General features: G+C 36.2%; 1 protein-coding gene across 11 annotated transcripts in view; it reads left to right on the top strand.

The window, feature by feature from the left end:
- Positions 1 to 23717, top strand: part of Unc-115a (Uncoordinated 115a) — a 609469-nt gene that overhangs the window by 460574 nt on the left and 125178 nt on the right. The gene's annotated exons all lie outside the window — the stretch shown is intronic.

Below are 23717 nucleotides of genomic sequence, written 5' to 3' on the forward strand. Positions count from 1 at the left end.
TCTGTTAAATGGACATGAAATGAGATAGGCATTTTATTCTAGATCGCTACTAGGCTACTATTATCTGTGCATTTCGAACTGGCGGATCAAAGTCACGTACAAAAGTACAAACCACGCATGAGTCACTGAACTAAAATCTATGAACTGAAGCACTGGTAATTCCTGCTCTCTCACCTGACCTTAGTTGAGCAGAATGGTCCAGGATTGGGGTAAGCACACGTGACAAATGCAGCCCATTGCTTGACCTTGAGCCGCCAATTCGAAATGCACAGATAATAGTAGTGGGTGGTTGGTTTGTACTTTGGTTTGGTGGTAAGATAGGTAGGTAAGTCGATGGACTGGTGGTAGGCCTAGTTGTAGTAGGAGCAAATAACTAAAAGCAGCAGCGCAATGAAAGTTAACACATTGTCTTGATTACGTAAGTAGGCCTATTAATATTTCATTCATTTAGTGTTCTGCCCAAGGACAGGTCTTTCACTGCAAACCCAGCTTTCTCCAATATTTTTTTATTTTCTGCCTTTTCGTTTCTTCATATGATCCATATATCTTAATGTCGTTTATGATCTGATATCTTCTTCTACCCCGAACTCTTCTCCCGTTCACCATTCCTTCCAATGCATCCTTCAGTAGGCAGTTTCTTCTCAGCCAGTGACCTAACCAGTTCCTTTTCCTCTTCTTGATCAGTTTCAGTATCATTCTTTCTTCACTCACTCTTTCCAACACAGCTTCATTTCTTACTCTCTCTGTCCACTTCACACGTTCCATTCTTCTCCATATTCACATTTCAAATGCTTCTACTCGTTTCTCTTCACTTCGTCGTAATGTCCATGTTTTATTAATATTTATCAAATAAAATATGTATTATTAACCTGCTGACAGGGCATATGCAAAAGAATGGAAATGTTGGCGTATGTCTGTCAAAATATTTTGAATTATTGAAAAAGGACACAGTATACGTTTCTCTTCTATTGAATTCTCTCAAGAAGCTCGAGTCTGTGTAGAGTTGATATGCTTTTTGGAAGAGCAAGAAAAGTTCAAGTGAAGATATTTACTTATGTTGATATAAGCGTTTCAGACTTCTTAGCCTATTGACAACTTCCTCTCGCTGCCTACTAGAAACATATAGACAAATATGTATACATATGTAGACAAATAGCCACGTAATAGACATAAACATATTTCTTAGAACTAAGCAAGTTGTGTAAATTTTTAACTGTATTTTATATATAGGTCTGCGGGTGAGATGGATGGTTGCAAGCTTTCAAGCATGCAAAGCATGGGCGTATCATTGTTAGTAAACTGCGTACAATATTCTTAAATAATACGATTTCAGTTATTAAGTTATTGTTAAAATAGTTTGAAAATGAGGTGCTCAGCGCACAAATGGCCTAACCCACAAAATTTGCATAGGCCTATTGAATTTATTGCTTTAAAGAGCTCCTTATATTGTTCTCTTCAAAGTGTAAGGGCCGAATTCATAGTAAACACTTATTGTAAGGAAACCCTTAAGCAGTTGCTTATAATGATTTCCAATTCATAAATCCCACTGAAGTGGACACTTATTCAAATAAGGTAGCTTGTCAGCTTACTCAAGTGTTTCCTAATATGCATTGTAATCAGCTGATTCGGTATACAATGGATGATGATTACGATTTTGATGAATTTATTGAGTTCTATTGAAAATGAAAATGTGTTTCGGCAAAACAAAAGATATAATCAGAGATATGGAAACCCTTTAGAGATATACAATGACCAACAATTTAAGAGGAGATATCGTTTCGACAAGAACATTGTTGTGGATATTCTGGTGTGTCTCATGAAATTCATAATACAATCATGAAGCTTATCGATTTCACCACAGCTGAAAATACTGGTTACTTTGAGATTTTATGCTACAGCATCATTTCAGGTAGGTTTAAGTGTTTTTTTTTTTTTTTTTTTCGAAAAGTATTCATGTCTCAACGAAGTATTGTTTGCATTTTCGTTTCTATTCTCCCCAAGGAATAAGCTGTTAAAAGTTTCGTAATTATACCATTTCCACTTCGTTTACCATAAAAATAACTGAAAAATAAATTAAAATGATTTACTTACAGGAATATGCAGGAGTTTGCATTACATTTAACTACAATTTTGTTCCATGTCAATTCTTTTGGAGAGAACAATTACCAGATTTTTTATTTTCGATGATATCTCTATATTTCGTAACTAGTTCTCTTAGCTCGCTTATTTCTTCTTCTGTAAAATGCTTTCTCGAAATCTTGTATAATTTTTAGCTCTATAATATTTACTTCTGTATTTGTGTACGGTAATAATGCCTATTTAACAATTTGAACGCGCTGGAAAACAATTGAATGTATGCAAGCGCTCACGTCTAGCCATGTTGCCATATTTCTTTCGATGTCAAGGGAATTCTCAGTGCATATGAAAGAGTCACGTCTTTGCAATACGATCTAAAATAAGTGCTAAGAAAATGCTCATTACTTAAGTGTGCCCTCATTTTATAAGTGACGACTATGAATTGACCCTAAATCAGCCTAATCGTCATTCTCAGTTTTTCCATGATATTTGAGAACAATTTCGTTTGTGTATCGCTTTTCGTGCACTGTTACAAAGAGATAAAGACGAAATATAATTTTGTGAGTTGGGCCGTTTGTGTGCTGAGCGCCTCATATGATATTCTTTGATGTAGAACGAAATATACTTTGATTCAGAGTAGAATATCGTCAAATGAGATCAGCGTACGGTTAAGTCCATTTTACGAACTGTGACATTTTATTTGTGACAACGACTTGTTATTTTGTTGTTTGAATTATGCGTTCAGAGCACTACAGAGTTCCGAGTTTTACAACTCCGTTAGGGGAGTTTATGAGAGTATGTTTTTGTGCGGGATATGGCATCGGGACTTACTCTGAGGAAGAGGCTATAAACACATTATTTAAATCGACAGCATCAAATAATGTAAACAGACAGTCTTATAGACCTTGCAAGAAAACTGATCGAATTCTGAAGATGACGTGGAAGTAAAAGGCAAAGTAAAGTCAATCCCGATCAGCCCAGAGGGTGACGGGAGCTTAAGACTTCCTTTACAGACAGTCGGCATTTAATGGCAGTAGGGATGTCAGTCCTACGTGCCCGCCGCCATTACCCCCAAGGAAATGCATCTGATAATCATTTCTGTTAGAGGCTGAGTGAAGCTCAGAGTAATAGTGCGGCTGGAAGAATTAGACCAATGGAGGAAATCCATGACTCCATCGGAATCGAACCAGCAGTCTTCTGGCTTTGTAGCGTTACGCCTTAACCGCCGCAACGCTGCTGTGCTTCCCCTGGCGTGGGAAATACGTCTCGGAAAAGGATATTGTTTCAGGTGTAATTGCATAGACGTTATTAAGTAAAGGCTGGTTCACAATAAATCGGGAACGAAAACGACAACGAGAACGATAACAGAAATAATGTTAAAATAAATGTATTTAAATGTGAGCATTCACAGTTAACTATTCCAGGTTTCCGTTCCAGGTTTATTGTGAACCAGTCTTTACAAGGATCCTGGCAGTAATGACGATGAGAGCTGCAGTTTGAAACTTGAGTGGAAGAATTTGAATAATGAGACGACATAATTATATCCATCTTGCAAAAAAAAAAAAAAAGAAACTCCATTCCACACTTCTCTAGGTATACTTCTATTTCTCGTTCTTCACACGGCTACCTAACGTTACAAATGAGCCGGAAACACAGAAACTGAACCGGATACCTCCTGTACCCCTGCTGGCGTGTCCATCACAGCTGTGTGTTATTTACTGCCTTCGGATTTTTTTGACAAAATAATCGTTATCTATCATTACGAACTCCCTCTTCACTTATATTGAAATGATTTTACCTATTTTAGAATCAATTAAGTCATGCACACAAGCGCGCGTGTATTCGAACCTAATTCGTTAGGCAACTTCTCTGACACGTGTGTGTTGCGTGAGGTCTGAACAGTCGTATCAGGCGGAGCTAAGTCCCCGCTTCAGTTGAATGATTACCAGGAATGCACATGAGGAATTGCTTTGAGAGCTGAGTAATTCTGGACGATAAGGAAATTAAAAGAGTACATTACATTAGGGTTGTCCAAGCATTTTGTGTTGCTCCTACCATTGTATGTTGTATATTTGTGCACTGCATAATGCGGTTTCTTCGTACATTTGGAGCTATTACAAACATTATTATTATTATTATTATTATTATTATTATTATTATTATTATTATTATTATTATTATTATTATTATATCACCATTTGTGTCATTGGATTATAATATACTTAAAACAACCGGCATTACATGTAGTATATACATTGTTTATAACTCATGCCTTCTGAATCTGAATGATTGTCTTCTTCGATGCTTCCTCACACAAACCACGAATATTATTAGTAGTGTTGGTTATGGTCGTGGTGGTGGTAGTGGTTATCAATTTACGCTTTGCCATTTCATTTGCTCTGTCGATCTGTGAATGACATTGTTATTGGGGTTTAAGGGGAATTTGTTTTCAAAACCTTAAGTGCAGCCATTTATCTCTAACAAAGTATTAATTTTATTTTATAGGCCTGTGTAATCATGTATGAATTATAATGCATTTAAATATGTGTGTGAATTTTCGAAGAGAGTATTATCTTCATTTATTCACATCGATGTTAATAAAATATTTTTAAAAATTTCTTCCCGTTGATACGATATCCTGTAGCCCTATTAATTGTATTCGTAATATTTTTTAAGTCAATCAATTGCATGCAGTACGCCTCGTTTCCCTCTCTCCCTTCGTAAAAAGGAAGGTTTTCAAGCTGAACAAACGGTTCTGAGTTAAAACTAGCACAGTATTCCGTTGACATTATTATGCCACGAAAAGAAAAGTGCAGATACAGAGATAAGTATTCAATATGATTATTTGACTATTTACTATTCCTTAAATGGGAAGTTTATGAAGTTTTCTGTTTATCCTCTTCAGGATCCTCTAGAATACCAGATATTGTTGCCATCCATCGTAAAAAAAACCTTGATTCTTGATCCTGTCATCAGGATTGAGTAAAATATTAGACTTCTGAGGTGGACCTAGAGAAGAAATCTACTAGGACATTCGAAAAGTAATGACAACATAGTTACTGTTTCACACTGAATTTATTTAGATTACTTTTGACATTACGTACTTCAAATATAGTCTCCTGCCATGTCAGCAATACGTTGCTAAATTCTTGTAAGACGGCGGACTCCAACTGCAGCAGCATTACTGGATATCGCACTGATCAATCTAAAGCTCTTCGGGTATCTACTCTGCATTGAAAGCGAATGCCTTGCTTCCACCCAGCTTGCAATAGGTCAGTATGGTAGGACTTCTCTCCCCCAGGCTTCTTGTAATGCCCTAAAGCACCGAATTGCATGTTTTTCTCTTACGACTTGCAGTTGTATGAAGCATATTTATTTGTACCCATAGGGCAGAATTGTTTACTACAAATCAGAAACAGCCACTGTATTTACAAAATATGGCTACTTCTAGACTTTTAATATTGCAAATTTATTAAACAATCGCTGCTCTCTACAGTTTTCACTTTTCTTTTTACAAGAAGTTACACATACAGGCCTAGAATCGAATTTTTTCATCATATTTATCATAGTGAATATTTTGAAATCAATTGTACCCATTAGAAACCTAATAAATTTGCTTGCTTGTCTGTCCTATTCTGTCATGTGTAAAATAGTCATGAAAATGTATGCAGTGGTTGATGAGACGTGAAAGTCAGTCCGGCTATGGTTCGCATTACTCTGTCTTGTTAAGTTTTAATCTATTTCGAGAATTCTGTTTACGAGTTGATTTATTTATTTACCTTTATCTGTGCAACTATAGGTCTCGCAAGCAGGGATTACCGACGATAGGAATGCGAACGAAACAATTCGATAAGGAAGGGCGGGCGACAGGAAAGGTCACGAGATAATTGAATGATATTCAAGAGTACAGTCGGAAGAGAAACTACATCAATAGAATCAGTCTTGCATTGTGATAATTACATTACGGTTTTAGCTTCAGTTCCACTTCGTGTGAATACGCGTCTTGTTCCAAGTGCGTTTATTTTATTATGTAGTGATGGAGCGTTCCCCTCGCAGAGTATCATTATTTTATTCGTAAACATAATGTTGCCCGCTTAATTCACTTCCAATTTTTCTCTTGCTACGCTCTTCACTTCCACAGGCGATGTCCCCAACTATTCAACTTCTTCGAAGAGGCAGTACTTTCATCGCCCCGTACCTCTCGCTCCCTCGGCGTGCCTACATACACACGTCAAAACAGACAGTAACGCCACCACTGTTTTTCGGTAATCGTTCCTTGCGCGAGCTATATCTGTTTATTTATCCGTCTATTTATTTATTTACTTATTTATTTATAGACCTCTGTATGTATGTATGTATGTATGTATGTATGTATGTATGTCTGTATGTCGGGGCTGTTCCGTTTTCTCTCGTCATTCCACCAACTCATTTCTCAGTTCTTTCATTATCATCTTCATCTCCAAAAGTAAAGGCATTGCTTGTGTTTGCATGACGTCGAATCGATCGTCCGCAATATTGAATGTTCCTCACGGTTTATCCAAAGATAAGTGGCAATGGTGATGGATTCTAGATGACTCATAGATCTGAATAAAAGGCACCGGAGACCTTCAAAAGCTTACTTACCTGGCCAGGACATGACGAGTCGTGTAGCTCTGTCAGGTACGGCAAAGCACCATCAGAGATAAGGTATGCAGATTTGGTAGCTGGAGAGAATGCGTGGTGGGCAAATTGTGGAACCAACTTAGTCGGGCAGTTAAATCGACACTTCCATCACGGGTGTACAAGAAGCCTCACTTGGACGTCATTCCAATTCCATAATCGTCTCGTTCTTTGGATGTTATTGAATGGAAAACTGACAAAATTGTCAAAGGAATTGGGTATACTTTGAGAAAATCTACAACATTTTCTTTATTTAGGACTTGCCATCAATTCCGCTTGGACTCGCTTGTACTTGTCCTGGGATCTCCGACATGAAAAGCAGATGTTTTGGTTCTTTGGGTAATAGTACGCAGGTTTCAGGTTATTATTATTATTATTATTATTATTATTATTATTATTATTATTATTGTTGTTGTTAAATAGTTTCATATGACCATTGTGTTGCTTTATGTAAGCTTCTATAGATGTACAAGGACAAAGACGCATCTCTTGGCTGGACCCGTTTTTTGGTTCAGTCGGATATGACAGCGACAAGTGACTAGGACATCTCCCACTAACCGCAGAATGACCACACAGTTAAATGAACCACTATCGAGTCACGCTACCCAACACATGAATAATATCATCTTTCAAGAATGCGTGACTCCCGTCTGCGAGATTAATGATAAAATCAGAGCAGCTGAATTGAGAAGTGTTGCCAAATCCACAAATGTTAAACTTCCTCTCATGCTAATTGACTCTGTAACATACTGGGTTTTATCTAGATCCAGTTATTGCTAGTTAACGATGGAAGAAAACGTAATCAAAACTGGATTGACCATTTACATAGGTATAGTATAAGATTGTACGTTCTACGGAATATGTAGGTTTTCTTCGCGCACTGTTTCAAAATAAAATAGCTACAGGAAGGAAACGCATCTGCCCTTAGAACGCGGGTCCCATGAGCCGTTCCGTCTCCACCGTTGTTAGTTTACTGTAAACGATCATTAGATATTCGAAAAGATCGAGATACTGCGATCATGTGATCACTCTTTACAGCAGCACTAGTAGGCCTACAGTTTTTAATGCATTTGTTGTCATGTTTGAAGTGTTGCCATGCAACACCTAATTTCATAGAAAATAGCCTAATATTTATTTACCAGAATCTTTTTATTGGCTTGCAGCATTAGATACGGCGTTTAATACGCATATGTCCACTCCGACACACAACTCAGGAGTTTGCAAGGTTCGGAACTGACCTTCGATGTTGGATAACAGTGTCAGCTATTCATAGCATTTGATGTCAGTGTCTGGAGATTAAAATATATATTTTGAAAGAGTGACTTCATACTGTACATATTCGTTGGCATAGTTTCCTATTCGATTGATTGCCGTTTACTTATTGGTCCACGGGTTCTGCATTGGTTCACTCATTAGCTCTTGGGATGTAGGTATTTTGAAAATGTTCCTTTAGAATTAGAGTGAAAATTGTATGGAAATTTAAAATACCGCAACTCTTGTATTACACAGAGAATGAATTAAAAATATTTAGAACATTCGTACATTATGATGTGGGTAAGCATATTTTTGCCTGATTTCTATGCCTTTGCACATACATGTATTTTGGTTGTAAGTAGGCGAAGGTAGTCTTTATTCGGCTTGATACCAGTACATATATTGAAATTATTTGAATTTCAATGCATCTCTACACGCCATGATCTGACATCATTGCACTTTTGATACATTTGGTGTTCCATAAAGAACTCGAGATTTCATTTTGTTATGTTTTCACAGTAACAATGCTCCATGACAACTAATCGCAACAAAAACAGATAAAAATATTCCGCTTTTAACCGCCGTAAATTCATTTTGCACTAAAATAAAAATATCTGTAATGTGTCAATAATAAAATTATTGTATTACGAAATTAAATATTGTGTTCTTTATGGGACAACCCCATTATATATATGTATATATATGTATATATATATATATATATATATATATATATACATACACATACAGGGTGTTTCAAAAATACGGGGCATAATTTCAGGTATGTATTTCCCACATGTAGACAATCAAAATAGTTCATTACAACATGTGTCCGGAAATGCTTCATTTCCGAGTTATGGCCTTCACAACATTGAAATTCACCGGAACGTTTTTCTTTCCGCAGGTCGTTGTCATTACAGAAGATGTTCAAAATGTCCACCTCCTGCTTGAATACAGACCTCACATCGATGTCTCATTGACCTGCGAACACGATCCCAAACTCCAGGAGTATTGCGTATGTCCTCGGAACATGCCACAATTCGATTCCGAAGGGATTCCAAATCAGGCACCGGAGACGAATAAACCAATGATTTTAAATGGCCCCACAAGTAGAAATCGAGAGGGTTCAGATCAGGTGAGCGTGGAGGCCAAGCAATTGGGCCACCTCTACCTATCCATCGATCAGGAAACCTTCGATCCAAGTACCGGCGAGCCGTACGACTGAAGTGTGCAGGAGCGCCATCTTGCAAGAAGTGAATGTGTTTACGATTGATCAGTGGAGTGTCTTCTAAAACATGAGGTATGGTGTTTTCCAGGAAGTTTGTGTACGCCTGCCCCGTAAGTCTGTTTACAAGTACATGGGGTCCAACTAATCGATCACCAATGATACCGGCCCACATGTTGAGGGAGAACCGCACCTGGTGATGAGATGTAACAGTTGCACGTGGGTTTTCATACGCCCATACATGCTGATTGTGGAAATTTGTTATGCCATCTCGTGTGAACTGTGCTTCATCTGTAAATAATACTAAGGCAGGAAAGTTCGGATTTACACCACACTGCTGCAAGAACCACTGACAGAACCTAACTCGTGCAGGCTAATCTGCTGGTGACAGGGCCTGTACACGTTGCAAATGATAAGGATACAATTGATACTCTTTCAACAGTCTCCAGACAGTCGTATGAGGAACATTTACTTGCAACGCTACCCTTCGTGTGCTGATAGGAGGAGTCATGTTCACAGCCTCCAGAATCTCCTCCTGCACTTCTGGAGTTGTAGATCTTGGTCTTCCCCTTCTCAAACCAGGAGAGTTAAATTTTCCATACTCGCACAGACGGTAATGGAGACGTACAAATGTGTTCCGATCTGGACATTGTCGCTGTGGTTACCTCTCCTGGTACAAACGACGAGCCAGCGCAGCATTGCCGTCCGCCTTACCGTACATGAAGTGTATCTCTGCCAGCTCTTGATTTGAATACATGTCGCACAGTCTAACGCCTACACAACACTGAATGTAACCTTCGCCTCGGAATGAACTGTCAGAGTACCCTCTTAATGTCTCCTTTGACGGCAACGACCTGCGGAAAGAAAAACGTTCCGGTGAATTTCAATGTTGTCAAGGCCATAACTCGGAAATAAAGCATTTCCGGACACATGTTGTAATGAACTATTTTGATTGTCTACATGTGGGAAATACATACCTGAAATTATGCCCCGTATTTTTGAAACAGCCTGTATATATATATATATATATATATATATATATATATATATATATATACTTTCTGTACTGTAAAATTATATTTGGTAATTTGTTGTTACTGATTAATATATTACTGTTGCGTAAGAAGTCGCTCTTCTTTTTAAGTAGAAACTATAGTATGTTCTTCTTTGTCATTATACTCTCTCTGTTCCAAAATATGGTATAGAAAGATGTCATTTATTCCGTTTCAAAATATGGTACACATTTGTTAACGTTCTCAGTAATATAATGTAACTTTAATGCATCTTCTAGATATTTATTTGTATGATAATTAACGTAAGAAACACTAATAAGTAAAGTACATTTCATTCTGTGTGTTGTCAAATTAATAAAAGAAAAAAAAAACAAACATTGTTTTAAGAGAGGCAAATTAACATAAAAACTGCAATAAATTACATGCCGTTTTTATACGATTATTGTGCCTTATATGTCCTATTCAAAATTGATTGGGTTGGTGTTCCATTTTATACAATAAGAACACCACAGCAGGTGCTCAGTTTATTTCTGTCCATAATGAACTATTTAAATATTATAGTTTGATGCACTACAAAAGACTAGAAACATTTACAACTGCACTGTCTGATAGTCCCTTCAATGTTGAACAGAATACCGCACAGCGAAACATTTCGTGCGCGCATGCGCAATAATCAAACTTGTTTTCTTTGTTACTATACCATATTTTGGAACGGAGGGAGTAATTTTAAATAGTAACAATTAAAATACTAGCTATGTAATTGAAACAGTAATAACTAAAATAACACGACTACAAAAATAGTTATAAATGTGGCATTGATGTAGATTCCAAGTCATTTGTGGGGTAATTCGTAGAATACTTCAAAATGGAGTAAAAAATCTATAAATATCCGTTGCATTATGAATTCGAAGTACTAAGTGAATACAAGTTGGAGAAACGTAAATCTTATGTTAAGTAAAGGACTATATAAAATTGGCTAACATGAAATGTTGTATAAAAATTAATTCCGAGATAAAAAAAATAAATGAATAAAATATATCGAGCAATGAGCACTGCACATCTGCCAAGAATGCAAAATAACACCTAAACAGCTTACTATTACAACCGTAAGGGCAAACTTGACCAGGGTGGGCTATGAAACAATAGAAATGGGCAAAATGTACGTGTTAAATGTAAAAGAAGAAAACGATGTTTTATTTTGTTATAGGAATAATTTAAGAAGTTCGTGAGAGAGGCACATAACGCATTTCTTTTAGGTACTAATGTAAGTACCTCTGCTATTGGCTTAGTGGTTCTGACAAATGTGTAAAAACAATTAGCCTCTATTATATTTCTCTTAATGTGTGTGTTAAACGATGCGTGCACAACAATTATGTCTTGTTCTACTTCCTACAGCTATACTCTGAAGATCTGAAAAATTTGTTTCTAATTTAAAGCGTACCTATTTACATAGTCTATGATTGATAACTGTTACTTCAGGCGCAAACATTTTAGAACATACAATGCATAGGATACTGTGTTAAATGGTTATTTCTTATGTATAGGAAATGCCAGTTATTATTCTGTTGAGAAGCTTTTGTCATCCAGTCTGCTCTAAAAAAGCTGAAAGTTAGAATTTATAAAATAGTTATATTATCGGTTGTTTTGTATGGTTGTGAAACTTGGACTCTCACTTTGAGAGAGGAACAGAGGTTAAAGGTGTTTGAGAATAAGGTGCTTAGGAAAATATTTGGGGCTAAGAGAGATAAAGTTGCAGGAGAATGGATAAAGTTACACAATGCAGAACTGCACGCATTGTATTCTTCACCTGACATAATTAGGAACATTAAATCCAGACGTTTGAGATAGAAAGAGCATGTAGCACGTATGGGTGTATCCAGAAATGCATATAGTGTTAGTTGGGAGACCCGAGGGAAAAAGACTTTTGGGGAGGCCGAGACGTAGATGGGAGGATAATATTAAAATGAATTTGAGGGAGGTAGGATATGATTGTAGAGACTGGATTACTCTTGCTCAGGATAGAGACCGATCGCGGGTTTATGTGAGGACGGCAATGAACCTCCGGGTTCCTTAAAAGCCATTTGTAAGTAAGAACAGAAAGTGTAGGCAAACGTCGTTAGTCGAGTAAATAGTTTTTTTTTTCATATTTCTGAACTAATTAATGCTCGAAAAAGTTAATTAGTTGAGAAAAACTGTACACGAGCAGAAAATCATAAGTAGTAATACTTAGTATTAATTTTCCTTCATTATATTAATAGTGTTTTGCGTTTTTACCTCACAATTTAATTATTTCAACAATACTTTCTCATAATATAGTGCATACATTTTATCTTTCCATGCTCGCGGATGTAGAGAGGACGCGGCAGTACACAGCTCACCTGCACACATGCGAGCGTAGAAAGTTAAAAGTATGCACTGTGTGCACTGTATTAGACGTATTGTTATAATTTATTATTATTATTATTATTATTATTATTATCATCATCATCATCATCATCATCTTTCGCATGATTTTCGTCTTGAAACTGTTATTACGAGAGTCTAACGCAACGTATGCGCCATCTAATGGCTTCCGTGATAAAGCTGCTCTGCTGCTGCGGTCCTGGCGGAAAATTCGAACGGGAGGGGAAATTTGTCACCCGTGAGAGCTCTTGTTACTTTACTTTTTTATCACCCTCGTATCAGAGCGCAAGGTGTTCGCTTAAGGCATTACAGGATAAACGCAAGACAAAGGGGTAAATCCGGTCCCAATCATAGTGAGATAAATATATTTTCCTATTGAGAATGAAACTGGGTCTGCTGGATGCGTAAACAGAAACGCTATATTTAAGGTTTAAAAATAGCGGCTCTACCAACTCCTATGAAGATAGGGAAGAAGAAACAATCTCATTAATACAGCATTATCTACGTTGTCGTGGCAACTCTCCACTTCCATTTCTCTCACATTTCATCTTTGTTTCTTTAAAGTTTTAATTTTTATGACTAATTAAAAAATATACATAATATACGCGATTGGTGTACAGTTCATGCGGTGAAAGAAAGCGTCTGAAATCTCCTTAGCACGTGGTTTTCGTCACACCCTCTCATGCAGCACTCTGATTAAAGGTTAACATCAGCAAATGGGAAGCCCAGCGTCTTATCCTTAGAATCCGTATCGTCACTGTATTCATGTAGATTGTCGTGGAAACGGGTGTAGTTGCCGATTACAGAAATAAGTGTAAAGAAAATGTCGTCGCTACTTGTAAATAATTTAGACGGTGTGGCAACGCTGTTCCCACGCACATGTTTAACTTCAGACACTTTTTTTTTTTTTTACCCTACGGACTGTAGTGTGTTGCAATACTTATGTCAAATGTAAAACTAAACAGCATATAATTTCTGACAGTCGCTTGTATTGCCGACTGGCCTATTATGGCAACACCGCGATAACTGGCAGTCATTCTCATGGCGATCACATTGTACCATTCGAATTACGACAGAGTACTTCTTATTTAGCTAGAATGTAAATATCATTTTGTAGTTCTTGTTCCATAATTAAAAAAAAATGGTGTTCTTTGGGCAGAAACTTGAACGCAAGACGTTCAGTCTATATTTTTGTATTTTGTAACCATTGTAGCAGTGTGATTAATGTTCAAGTAATGTTGTGTGTTGAATTTTAAAGAGATAAATATGAGCTTTGATTCCCATGAACAGTTGGTTGACGTAAGTCGTCTCAAGAGACCATACACATGACAGACAAGCACACTTTGCACTTTGTTCTACCTGAGAGTAGTGCTTGTGTAACCTATTCACCATTCTCTGCAATCATGAGTGATAATGCAGTTGGTTACATTGCTACTTTCTTTTCATATAATGTTAACTTTTCTATAGAGATATTTCTTAACCCCGTTATTAACTTCGTGCGCGTGCGTATACAATATTTCATTTTCATGATAATTAATTAACAAAAGAGATTAGACACTGATGCCGTGTTTGTAAGTCGTTTTAACTTATGTGAAATTAATTACCAGAATTGTTGACCGTAGTGTATGCAGCCATTGAGGTTCACTTAACGCTGCTTGGAAACACTCGTGGGTTCGAATTCTGTATAGAGATAGATTTTCCCTCTCGTTGTGCGCCACGTTTCTTAGTGATACATGGAAAAAAGAGTCCCAGTATGGACTTAAGTTAATTTCTGTTCAAGAGTTATAAACACCGAAAATAATGATGATGATTGTTAATGTCTCAGTTGAATTGTGAGGTTTTAGGCCTAAAATATAAAAGTTGCTTTCGTTATAGTTATTACACAATATAGTCTTTATATATGCGGCTGTGAGACGTATAATCATAAAAATTATGATCATTTCTCTCGATTCTTGTAAAGTTTTGTAACATTATTATTATTATTATTATTATTATTATTATTATTATTATTATTATTATGGCATATGTATACAAATTATCTTTCATTAATGCAGACTGAATTTGTTATGAAATACTTGAATTTATTATAAAATACTGTCGGTTGAAAAATGGTGCTATTTCCAGAGAGTAAAATGCGAATTTTACACCTGTAGATATTACATACAATACGTTTTTGTGTTATACTGTGTTATCGTAAGACAAGATCGTCGTGTTCCCGTCGCAATATCAGTGAGTGATAAAACTGTACAGTTCCAAATTAAAAACAATAGTAATCCAGAAAGAGTCACTTCCTCAGAGTTACTGTTAGAATGATCAGGTAGATGCCTTGTGTACGTATAGTACACAGGCGAGTCAAGTTAGTTACAAATCAAAGTAACGATCTACATTTTTAGTGAGCTGTCTGAAGCTGTCACCGCTAGATGACAGTATTGTCCAGGTGTCAAGGTGATCGTTGTCGCACAAGCGAAACAAAGAAACAGAATTTGCAAGATGGCGGGACCTCTGCACGAATGTACTGTTGTCGAGCAGCGCTCCGTTGTGCATTGTGCAATAAGTCTGGCAGCGATTGATATTCAGAAAGAAGTGCTGCCTATGTTTGGTGAGCGTTGCCTTTCACGTCAAGCTGTCTACAATAATTGGGTGCAGAAATTGTCTGAAGGCTGGACAAGTCGGTCTGTCATTGAAGATTGTCACGGAAGAAAATAGGTTGGCGACTTATCCGAGCAGACAGGACGAAGGGAACGATATCCTAGCCCAGATAGGCACAGGTGAAGGGGTTTTGGGAGCATCGATACCAGCCCCAGACAGAGCGTGCAGTCCTCGGATCAAGTCGCCAATGATATACTCGTCTTGCAACTGCTGCTGCTGCTTTGTTTCGCACGTCGATGATACTGCCATCAGCATGATAGCTTCAGGCACCTCATTACAAATGTAGATCTGTGCTTCAATTTGTAACTTACTGACTCTCCCTCATAAACAGCGCCGAAAATTATTGTTTTATAAAACGTGTGCTAATCTGGTACTCGCTCCTCTTACGGTAGGAAATGTTTATTGCATCTTTTTATAATATTTCTTATTCTTATTATTCCTCTTGTTTTAAGGATAATTCCTATAACATTGCCGACCGCAATTCTGTCTTTTAAAATGCTCTTCTTACAGTCTCTTTTCCCTTTAGTTTCATATTGAACGCTCCTTTTTGGAATCCTTATTTTTCCGTTCTTGCAAAGCGTTCTTCCCAGTTTTGTTTGTGCTCTGTGCTGTAATTTACTGAAAAATTATTCAATTCCTGTTCTATCTTTTTAATTATATGTCCTAGCCATTTTGGTGCAATCTTTAACCGATATTAAAAACTTGGTTTCTAATACTTGAATATGACGGGAACCTCAAGGGTGTGTTCTATGTTGAAAATTCAAGCACGTTAGATTCAAAGCTACATATTTCTGACAACTTTCCCTTTTTCCATTTTTCGCTATCTGCACTAATAACGGAATTTGTCTATGTCCCAGGACTTTTGAATCACGCTGTATATTTCTGCGCTGTGCTATAACAGGTGGTGACTAACACTATCTAATATAGAAGACTCTCGTGTCTACCTTCTTCCTGTATAAGAGTGGGATCTTAAAAAGAAATCTCGCTTGCTCTCATTGTTTTCAAGAACAACTGTAATAGAAGAAATAGACATCACTTGGTGGTTGTACAGGTATTGCTTCGTGCTCAGTTATATTATACTCTCCATTATGTGTGTGGGCTTGAGAAAAAAGTGTCTGCTGCATCAATTAGTGAATGCACGAGTTATTAGTACATTAAGTAAGCTGAGCACCTGTAGGACTGCGAAGAAAAAGAAAAGAACATTTACATACTAAATGCAAATTGACTTATAGTGAACATCTGATGAGCTCAAGGGCATGCAGAGGAGGATGTTGAGTGTTCAACCAGGAACATCTTCGTTGCAAAATCTATTCACGTTACGTAACTCAGATTCTAGTGGGTGCTCGTACAAACATTAGCGATGAAGTCCATCTCCTTGCTTGTCTTTCTGCAGCTGCTTCTGGCCATATCCTATTAATACTGTTGAAATCTTATTTCAGTGTATGGAAGCAAATATAACAAGAGTTTTATACGAGGTCTTCGTTCCTCTACTAGTTTCACGGCTGTTAACTTTTCTCATTTCTGTCATCAACTGGAATACTAACACCATGTTATTACATGTTTGTAATCGTAAACCAGTCAGACTTTCCCTTCTTAAATTGTTAAATTGACAGTATCTACACATATGAATATCAAAGCTCTTTCTCTCTTGCTCAAGCAGCAGCGTTTCTAGCCACAAATCCAATGAACCTGTCTTCAGTTCCCGAGTGAATGTGTGCCTTCTCTTGTGATTGTTTTGTATTGTAAAATACAGTGTCCTTACACTGTCCTGATCAGTGATGACAATGTTCTCCTTATAAAGCATTTTTTATCCTATTGATTTTGCATGTTTTTATAATATGCGATAAAAAGGTACAAGGGATGCAATTGGACTACTACGAACAATCGGCGAAAGATACCTAGAGAAGAATAAAGAATATATAGTATTTGCGGACCTAGAAAAGGCGTTTGACGGAGTGGATTGGGACAAACTGGTGGACATCCTCTGGAAAATAAGTTTGGATTGGAAAGCCAGGAGGCTGTTCAGTGACTTATATATGAAACAACGAGTCAAAGTCAGGATAGGAGAAGAAATATCTGAAGGAAGTGAAATAGAGAGAGGAGTACGATAAGGATGGCCTTTATCATTTACCCTGTTCAACATCTACTTGGAGGATTTGGTGAAGAACTGTTTTCAGAACATGGGAGAGGTAAAAGTAGGAAGAAGAAGAATAAAGTGCATAAGATTTGCTGATGATATGGCGTTGTTAGCAAAAGAGGAGACGATACTAAGAGATATGCTACAGGAGCTAAATGACAGGTGTGAACAGTATGGGATGAAGATAAATGCAAACAAGACGAAGACCATGGTTGTCACAAGAAAAATAAAGAAGGTAGGCCTAAACTTGCGAATTCTAAATGAGACAGTAGAGCAAGTGAACAGCTTCAAATACTTGGGATGTAGCAATAACATGAGCTGCAGCCAGAATGTCAAAAGTAGGATAGCAATGGCCAAGGAAGCTTTTAATAGAAAAAGTAACATGTTCTGCGGACCTCTGGAAAAAGAACTAAGGAAGAGACTAGTGAAGTGCTTTGTGTGGAGTGTGCCATTGTATGAGGCAGAAACATGAACATGGAGAAGAATAGAGCGTGTGAAGTGGACAGACAGATTAAGAAATGAAGTTGTGTTGGAAAGAGTGGGTCAAGAAAGAATGATGCTGAAACTGATCACAAAGAGAAAAAGAAATTGGTTCGTTCACTGGCTGAGAAGAAACTGCCTACTGAAGGATGCACTTGAAGGAATGGTGAACGGGAGAAGAGTTTGGGGCAGAAGAAGATGTCAGATGATAAACGACATTAAGATATATGGATCATATGCGGAGGAAGGCAGAAAATAGAAAATGTTGGAGAATGCTGAGTTTGCAGTGAAAGACCTGCCTATGGGCAGGACACTTATGTATGTATGTATGTATACTGATAAAATATCACGCGCCTCTTATTCAGACTTGTAGATGAGCTATTTGCTCTCAAGTAGCAACCATTTACAGAACACATTATTTGTGTTTCATAATCACCAGACACCGGATTCTAGGGCAAATGCCTATTTTGTTTCTTTAGGAGAAAAGTAAAAATAATTATTAATATTTGTGTGTCATGGAAATTGAAAGGTATTCAAAGAGTTTTATAGTGTCCTAAAATGCCCTAAAACGGTTATTAGAGCCTAATTTGTTAATATTCGCCTAAAAATGCCTAACTCACTGTAAAGTTTCGCATTTTACTCTTACTTTTTATAATTTATACATGCATTCACTGCGAAATTTAAGGCATTTAAAAAGTGGAAAGTTTGCTTCACACCGGCCATGAAACCATTGATAAAGGAAACAAAATGTTTTGAATCTCACGACACTCGCAATAGATTTCACCGAATTTAACATGTTTGGAGGCATAAATGGCGACAAATAACCAACCTTAGATTTGAAGCAGGCAACAATCACGACATGTGCTGCTACCGATTCAGAGATATACTATACTATACTATACTATAAAAATGACTGTTTTCGGTCTGAAACCGATTAGCTGTACTGCCCTTCAGAGAGTCATAAAGTCACAATTTTTGGAGAAAGAGTGTTTTTGAAATATTTATGAAAAGTCGTAAAACTGCGAATTAGTAGGGTAAATCGTTACAAAATATTTAAAAGAATGACCCTCCTAGTGTTAACACTATCAGGAAATGCAACAATAAGTGGAACTTTGTATTTTTGTCCAATTGAATCTCAGTAACAACGGTTCATTTGAATGCTCGTTAACAGTTGCTCTTTCCCTCACCTTATTTGTGTTGAGAAGTTTTGAGCGGTAGGACGTTTTCCTGTGAAGTTTAACGCGATAATGCCGAAAAATATAAGTGCAAAATCTACATTGATCCGGCAATGGCTAACAGAATATTCAGAATTCACTTATGATGGAAAAATAATATTCTGCAAGATTTGTAGCAAACAGGTATGTAACAATAGTTGAAATATATAAATTCTATTAATTTTAATGAGTAGGCCTATAATATTTATACATTGACTGAGCTATCCTGAGGTATAATTCTTTTTAAGACCACTACACTTTAACCTTTTAAATTCCGATAGTTAAAGTATTTGCAGGTCATTAAAATTTTGATTGTTCGAACCCACTAACTTTGTGATAGAAATACGGCAATACAACAATTAGGATTTTATTTTAATTCAGTTTACTTTACATTTTTAGATTTCGCAAGAAAAGAAGTGCCACCTAAAGCAGCATGTGCAAGGAGTGGCTCATAAGGCTAAAGCTCAGCAGAAAAATCAACTGCAACAAACTTTACTAACACAGCCTACTTCATCCAATCTCAGCAGCAATTTCTATGCTGATTTAACCAGAGCATTTGTTGCTGCTAACATTCCCTGGAATGCAATTGAAAATCCGGTTTTAAGACAGTTTTTACAAAAATACTGCAAACAAAATATCCCATCTGAGTCGACCCTAAGAAAAAATTACTTAGACAGAATATACAATGAAACTTTAGCTTCCATTCGGGAGGATATAGGTGATTCTTACATATGGGTCTCTGTGGATGAAACCTCAGATCCTATGAATAGGTATATAGCAAATATGGTAGTAGGAAAACTTAGTCCTGATGGACCTTCGATTCCACACCTCGTATGTGTTAAGGAACTTTCGAAAGTGAATAGCTAAGCCATTGCTTATTTTGTAAATAAAGGCCTACAGTCTTTATACTCAGGTAATATAGACGATTCTAAAGTTCTGTTGTTTTGTACTGATGCTGCCTCATACACGGTTGCTGCAGCTCCACTTCTTAAAACATTTTATCCTAACCTCTCGCATGTAACCTGTCTAGCACATGGCCTTCACAGGGTTTCTGAAACAATCCGGAATGAATTTCCTCTTGTCAATTCGTTTATTTCTAACACAAAAAAATGTTTTTGTAAAACCCCATCCAGGATTTCAATATCCAGAGAGAACTTTCCAGATATCCCACTCCCACCTCAGCCGGTTGTTACACAATGGGGAACCTGGATTCAGTCAGTGGTGTATTATTCTAAGTATTTTAAAGAAGTGGTCACAGTTATTGATAAATTACCTGAAACTGATAGTGCAGCGTGTGTGAAAGCAGTGAAAGATTGTCTGAATGACTCACGAGTGAAAAACGATATTGCCTACATAACATCAAACTTTTCTTTCATACCTGCAAGCATTGAACAATTAGAACGTGAAAAACAATCTCTATGTAGCCAAATAGCAATAGTAAAGGAAGCTCAAGTGAACATACATTCTGCTTTGGGCGAAACTGGGAAAAAAGTTAAAAATAAGTGGGACAACGTATTAAATAAGAATGTAGGATTTTCATTGTTGGAAAAAGTATCAAGAGTGATATGGGGGGAAAGTGTAAATGTTCCAGTAAGTATTGATGTTTCTATTGTACCTAATTTAAAATTTGCGCCTCTCACATCAGTTTCGGTTGAAAGAAGTTTTTCTGCTTTCAAAATGATTCTCAGTGACAAAAGGCAAAGGTTAACTGTGGAGAATTTAGAAAAAATTCTGGTGGTGTACTGTGCAGATAATTATAATAAAGTCTGAGCATGGAACTGAATTTCAATAACTTAAAATGAGTAATCTTGATATCAATAATCATTATTTCATTAGTTTCAATATATTAAATTTGTGCAGCTCTGTTTATAAATATAACATAGTATTCTTTTTTAATGTTTAAACATACTTTTTTGTGCGTATTTTAGTGTATAACTAAAAATTTCAGTGCAAGAAATAAGTATGATACCTTGATGTGCCTAAAATGCCTATTTTCATTAAAATAGAGCCTAATTTTACAAATTTTGAGCTTATTTTAGGCGCCTAAAACTGCAATTTTTAGTGCCTAGAAATCCGATGTCTAATAATCACACGAGAACTGCATACGCAATCCAAAACGGATCACGATTTAAAAATAAATTTGATTTGAAAATTAACTACACGAAACAGTAACCTCAGACAATCATAGATTACGTACAAATTCGCACTTGCCATTATGATGACTGAAACTCACAGAGCTGTGAATGCGTAGTAGAAATAAAAGAGGGATTCCTTAGATATAACGAGGTCAGTAATAACTAATTAGACATATTTTAAAATGATACATGTAGCCTATATCAACTTAGATCAGTCAGAAAATTTATATTCGTCAGATCTTCTTTCCTAATCAGTATGAATGTTAGGTAAAACAAAGGTGAGAATCGCGCTTGTTTTGTGGGTCAATATTAACACAGCCATCAAGGGTTAGATGATTTATGACTTACTATGATGAGCTGGTGGCTGATGAGGAAATTGGATGAGAAATAATATGTGCAGCTTACGAAACTGTAAGCAAAATAGCGGGGGAGGGGGGGATTATCGGACGGAAATTTTTTCCAAAAAATATAACGGAGAATTTTCTATCTTATATCATTACTAATTTCATGACCAGGATTCCCTGCCTGTACTTTTTTATTTTTATTTTCGTAATTTCAGTACAAAATTCTCATACGAGTGAGGATGGAAGACTGTGATGCTTAATAACGATGATTATCCCAGTTAATGCTCGTGCATTTACCTCACATCTTACGTAATCGCACTCATACATGCCTGTACATACAAACATACATACATACATACTTACATACATTAATTTTCTTTGCTTCCTATATACATACTGATTTATTTTGGAATTCTTTCTTTCCTTTCACAGTGTTTTCCTTCCACCCTTCAACTGACTGCTTTACTTGTATTGTAAAGAATGTACGTACATAATAATATTTCTTTTTGCTTCAAGAAACTGATAAACCTGAAGTTGAATACATCCCACTGACATGCGCGAAGCATGAGAGCGAGCTCTGTATCTCGGTCACACACCTGCACTTTCACCTGTATGAGTCATACCACTTTTACTTCTTCCGGACTTCAGCTGATTGACAGCACTGGACTTTCTTGTGGGTTGTGATTTGGACTCGTTTACTAGTATATTAAATTGAGTATTATGATTTTGTCAGGATATGGTCCACCTTCGCACGTCAACCAGTAGTGATTAGTCAGTAAAATCATGTGTTAATGTGATTTTTAAAATATCGTTTTCTGGTTAAAATTTTGATGACGTTTTGGTATATGGATACCTTTTGTATCATATCATAAACATCTTATGCTCTTTTATATCATTAACATCAGATTTTCAATATTGCTCTTTTGTAGCATAAACGTAGATTTTCAATTGCTGTTTGTAATCATAAACTCCAGATTTTAAATTGCTGTTTTAATCGTACACTCTAGATTTGCTCTTTTGTATCATAATCAGATTTTTAATTACTGTTTTTTACCATAATCAGATTTTCAGTTACTATTTTGTATCATAAACGCCAAATTCTTAATTGCTCTTTTATATATCAAATGCCAAATTTTTAATTGCTCTTTTATATAACACCAAATTTTTAATTGCTCTTTTGCATCGTAAACGTCAGATTTTCAGTTGCTCTTTTGTATCATAAACACCAAATTTTAATTACCGTTTTGTATTGCAAATAACAGATTTTTAGTTGATCTTTTGCATCGTAAACATCAATTTTTAATTGCTGTTTTGTATCATAAACGCCTGACTTTCAGTTACTCTTTTGTATCATACGTAAACACGACATTTTTAATTACTGTTTTGTATGATAAACAACAGATTTTTAATTGCTCTTTTGCACCATAAACATAAGATTTTCAGTCGCTCCTTCTTATCATAAACATAAGCTTTTAGTTACTCTTTTACGTCATAAATATAAAATTTTGATTGCTTTTACAACTTTCCCTAAAGAGGTTCGATTCTCAGCAGATATTGTGATGAACTGATGATGAAACCATCTTCCAATTTTCTTGCGAAACTCATTTCGCTTTTGATCAATTGTCACTAGATCAGAGTGGTTTATGTGAGTTTTTTATTTATCTTATTTTCTTCTTCCTCCAAAACTCTCTTTTTTTTTTCTACATAACATTACATAAGTTTCATAGCGATTCTGCAAATCCCTTTTATGCACTATCCAATACACTTCGTGCAACATTTTTCCACATAAAAAAGAGCAAATATTATTTTGAAACTTTATTTTCTTCTCTTTTCTGCCCTTATTTTTCGTTCTTACGCTTTCACTCCTTGCCTTACTCTTTATATTCTTTTCGACTCTGTTACTACTGTTTTCGTCTTTTTCGTTATTTGAATTCCAATCTTTTTATTTTTCTTTATTTCTTTCTCATTTTGAAATCCTTTCCTTAGACCATGTTTCTCATAACTTATACTCATTATTTTATTTCTGTGATTATTTCTCTCTCACTATTTATTTTAGTCTTTTTGTTTCTTTCTTCTTACTTAGAACAATATTTCAGCTACAGGCCACTATAATTACTTATTTCTACGT

The sequence above is a fragment of the Periplaneta americana genome, chromosome 13 (assembly GCF_040183065.1).
Source record: "Periplaneta americana isolate PAMFEO1 chromosome 13, P.americana_PAMFEO1_priV1, whole genome shotgun sequence".
Taxonomy (NCBI): Eukaryota; Metazoa; Arthropoda; class Insecta; order Blattodea; family Blattidae; genus Periplaneta; species Periplaneta americana.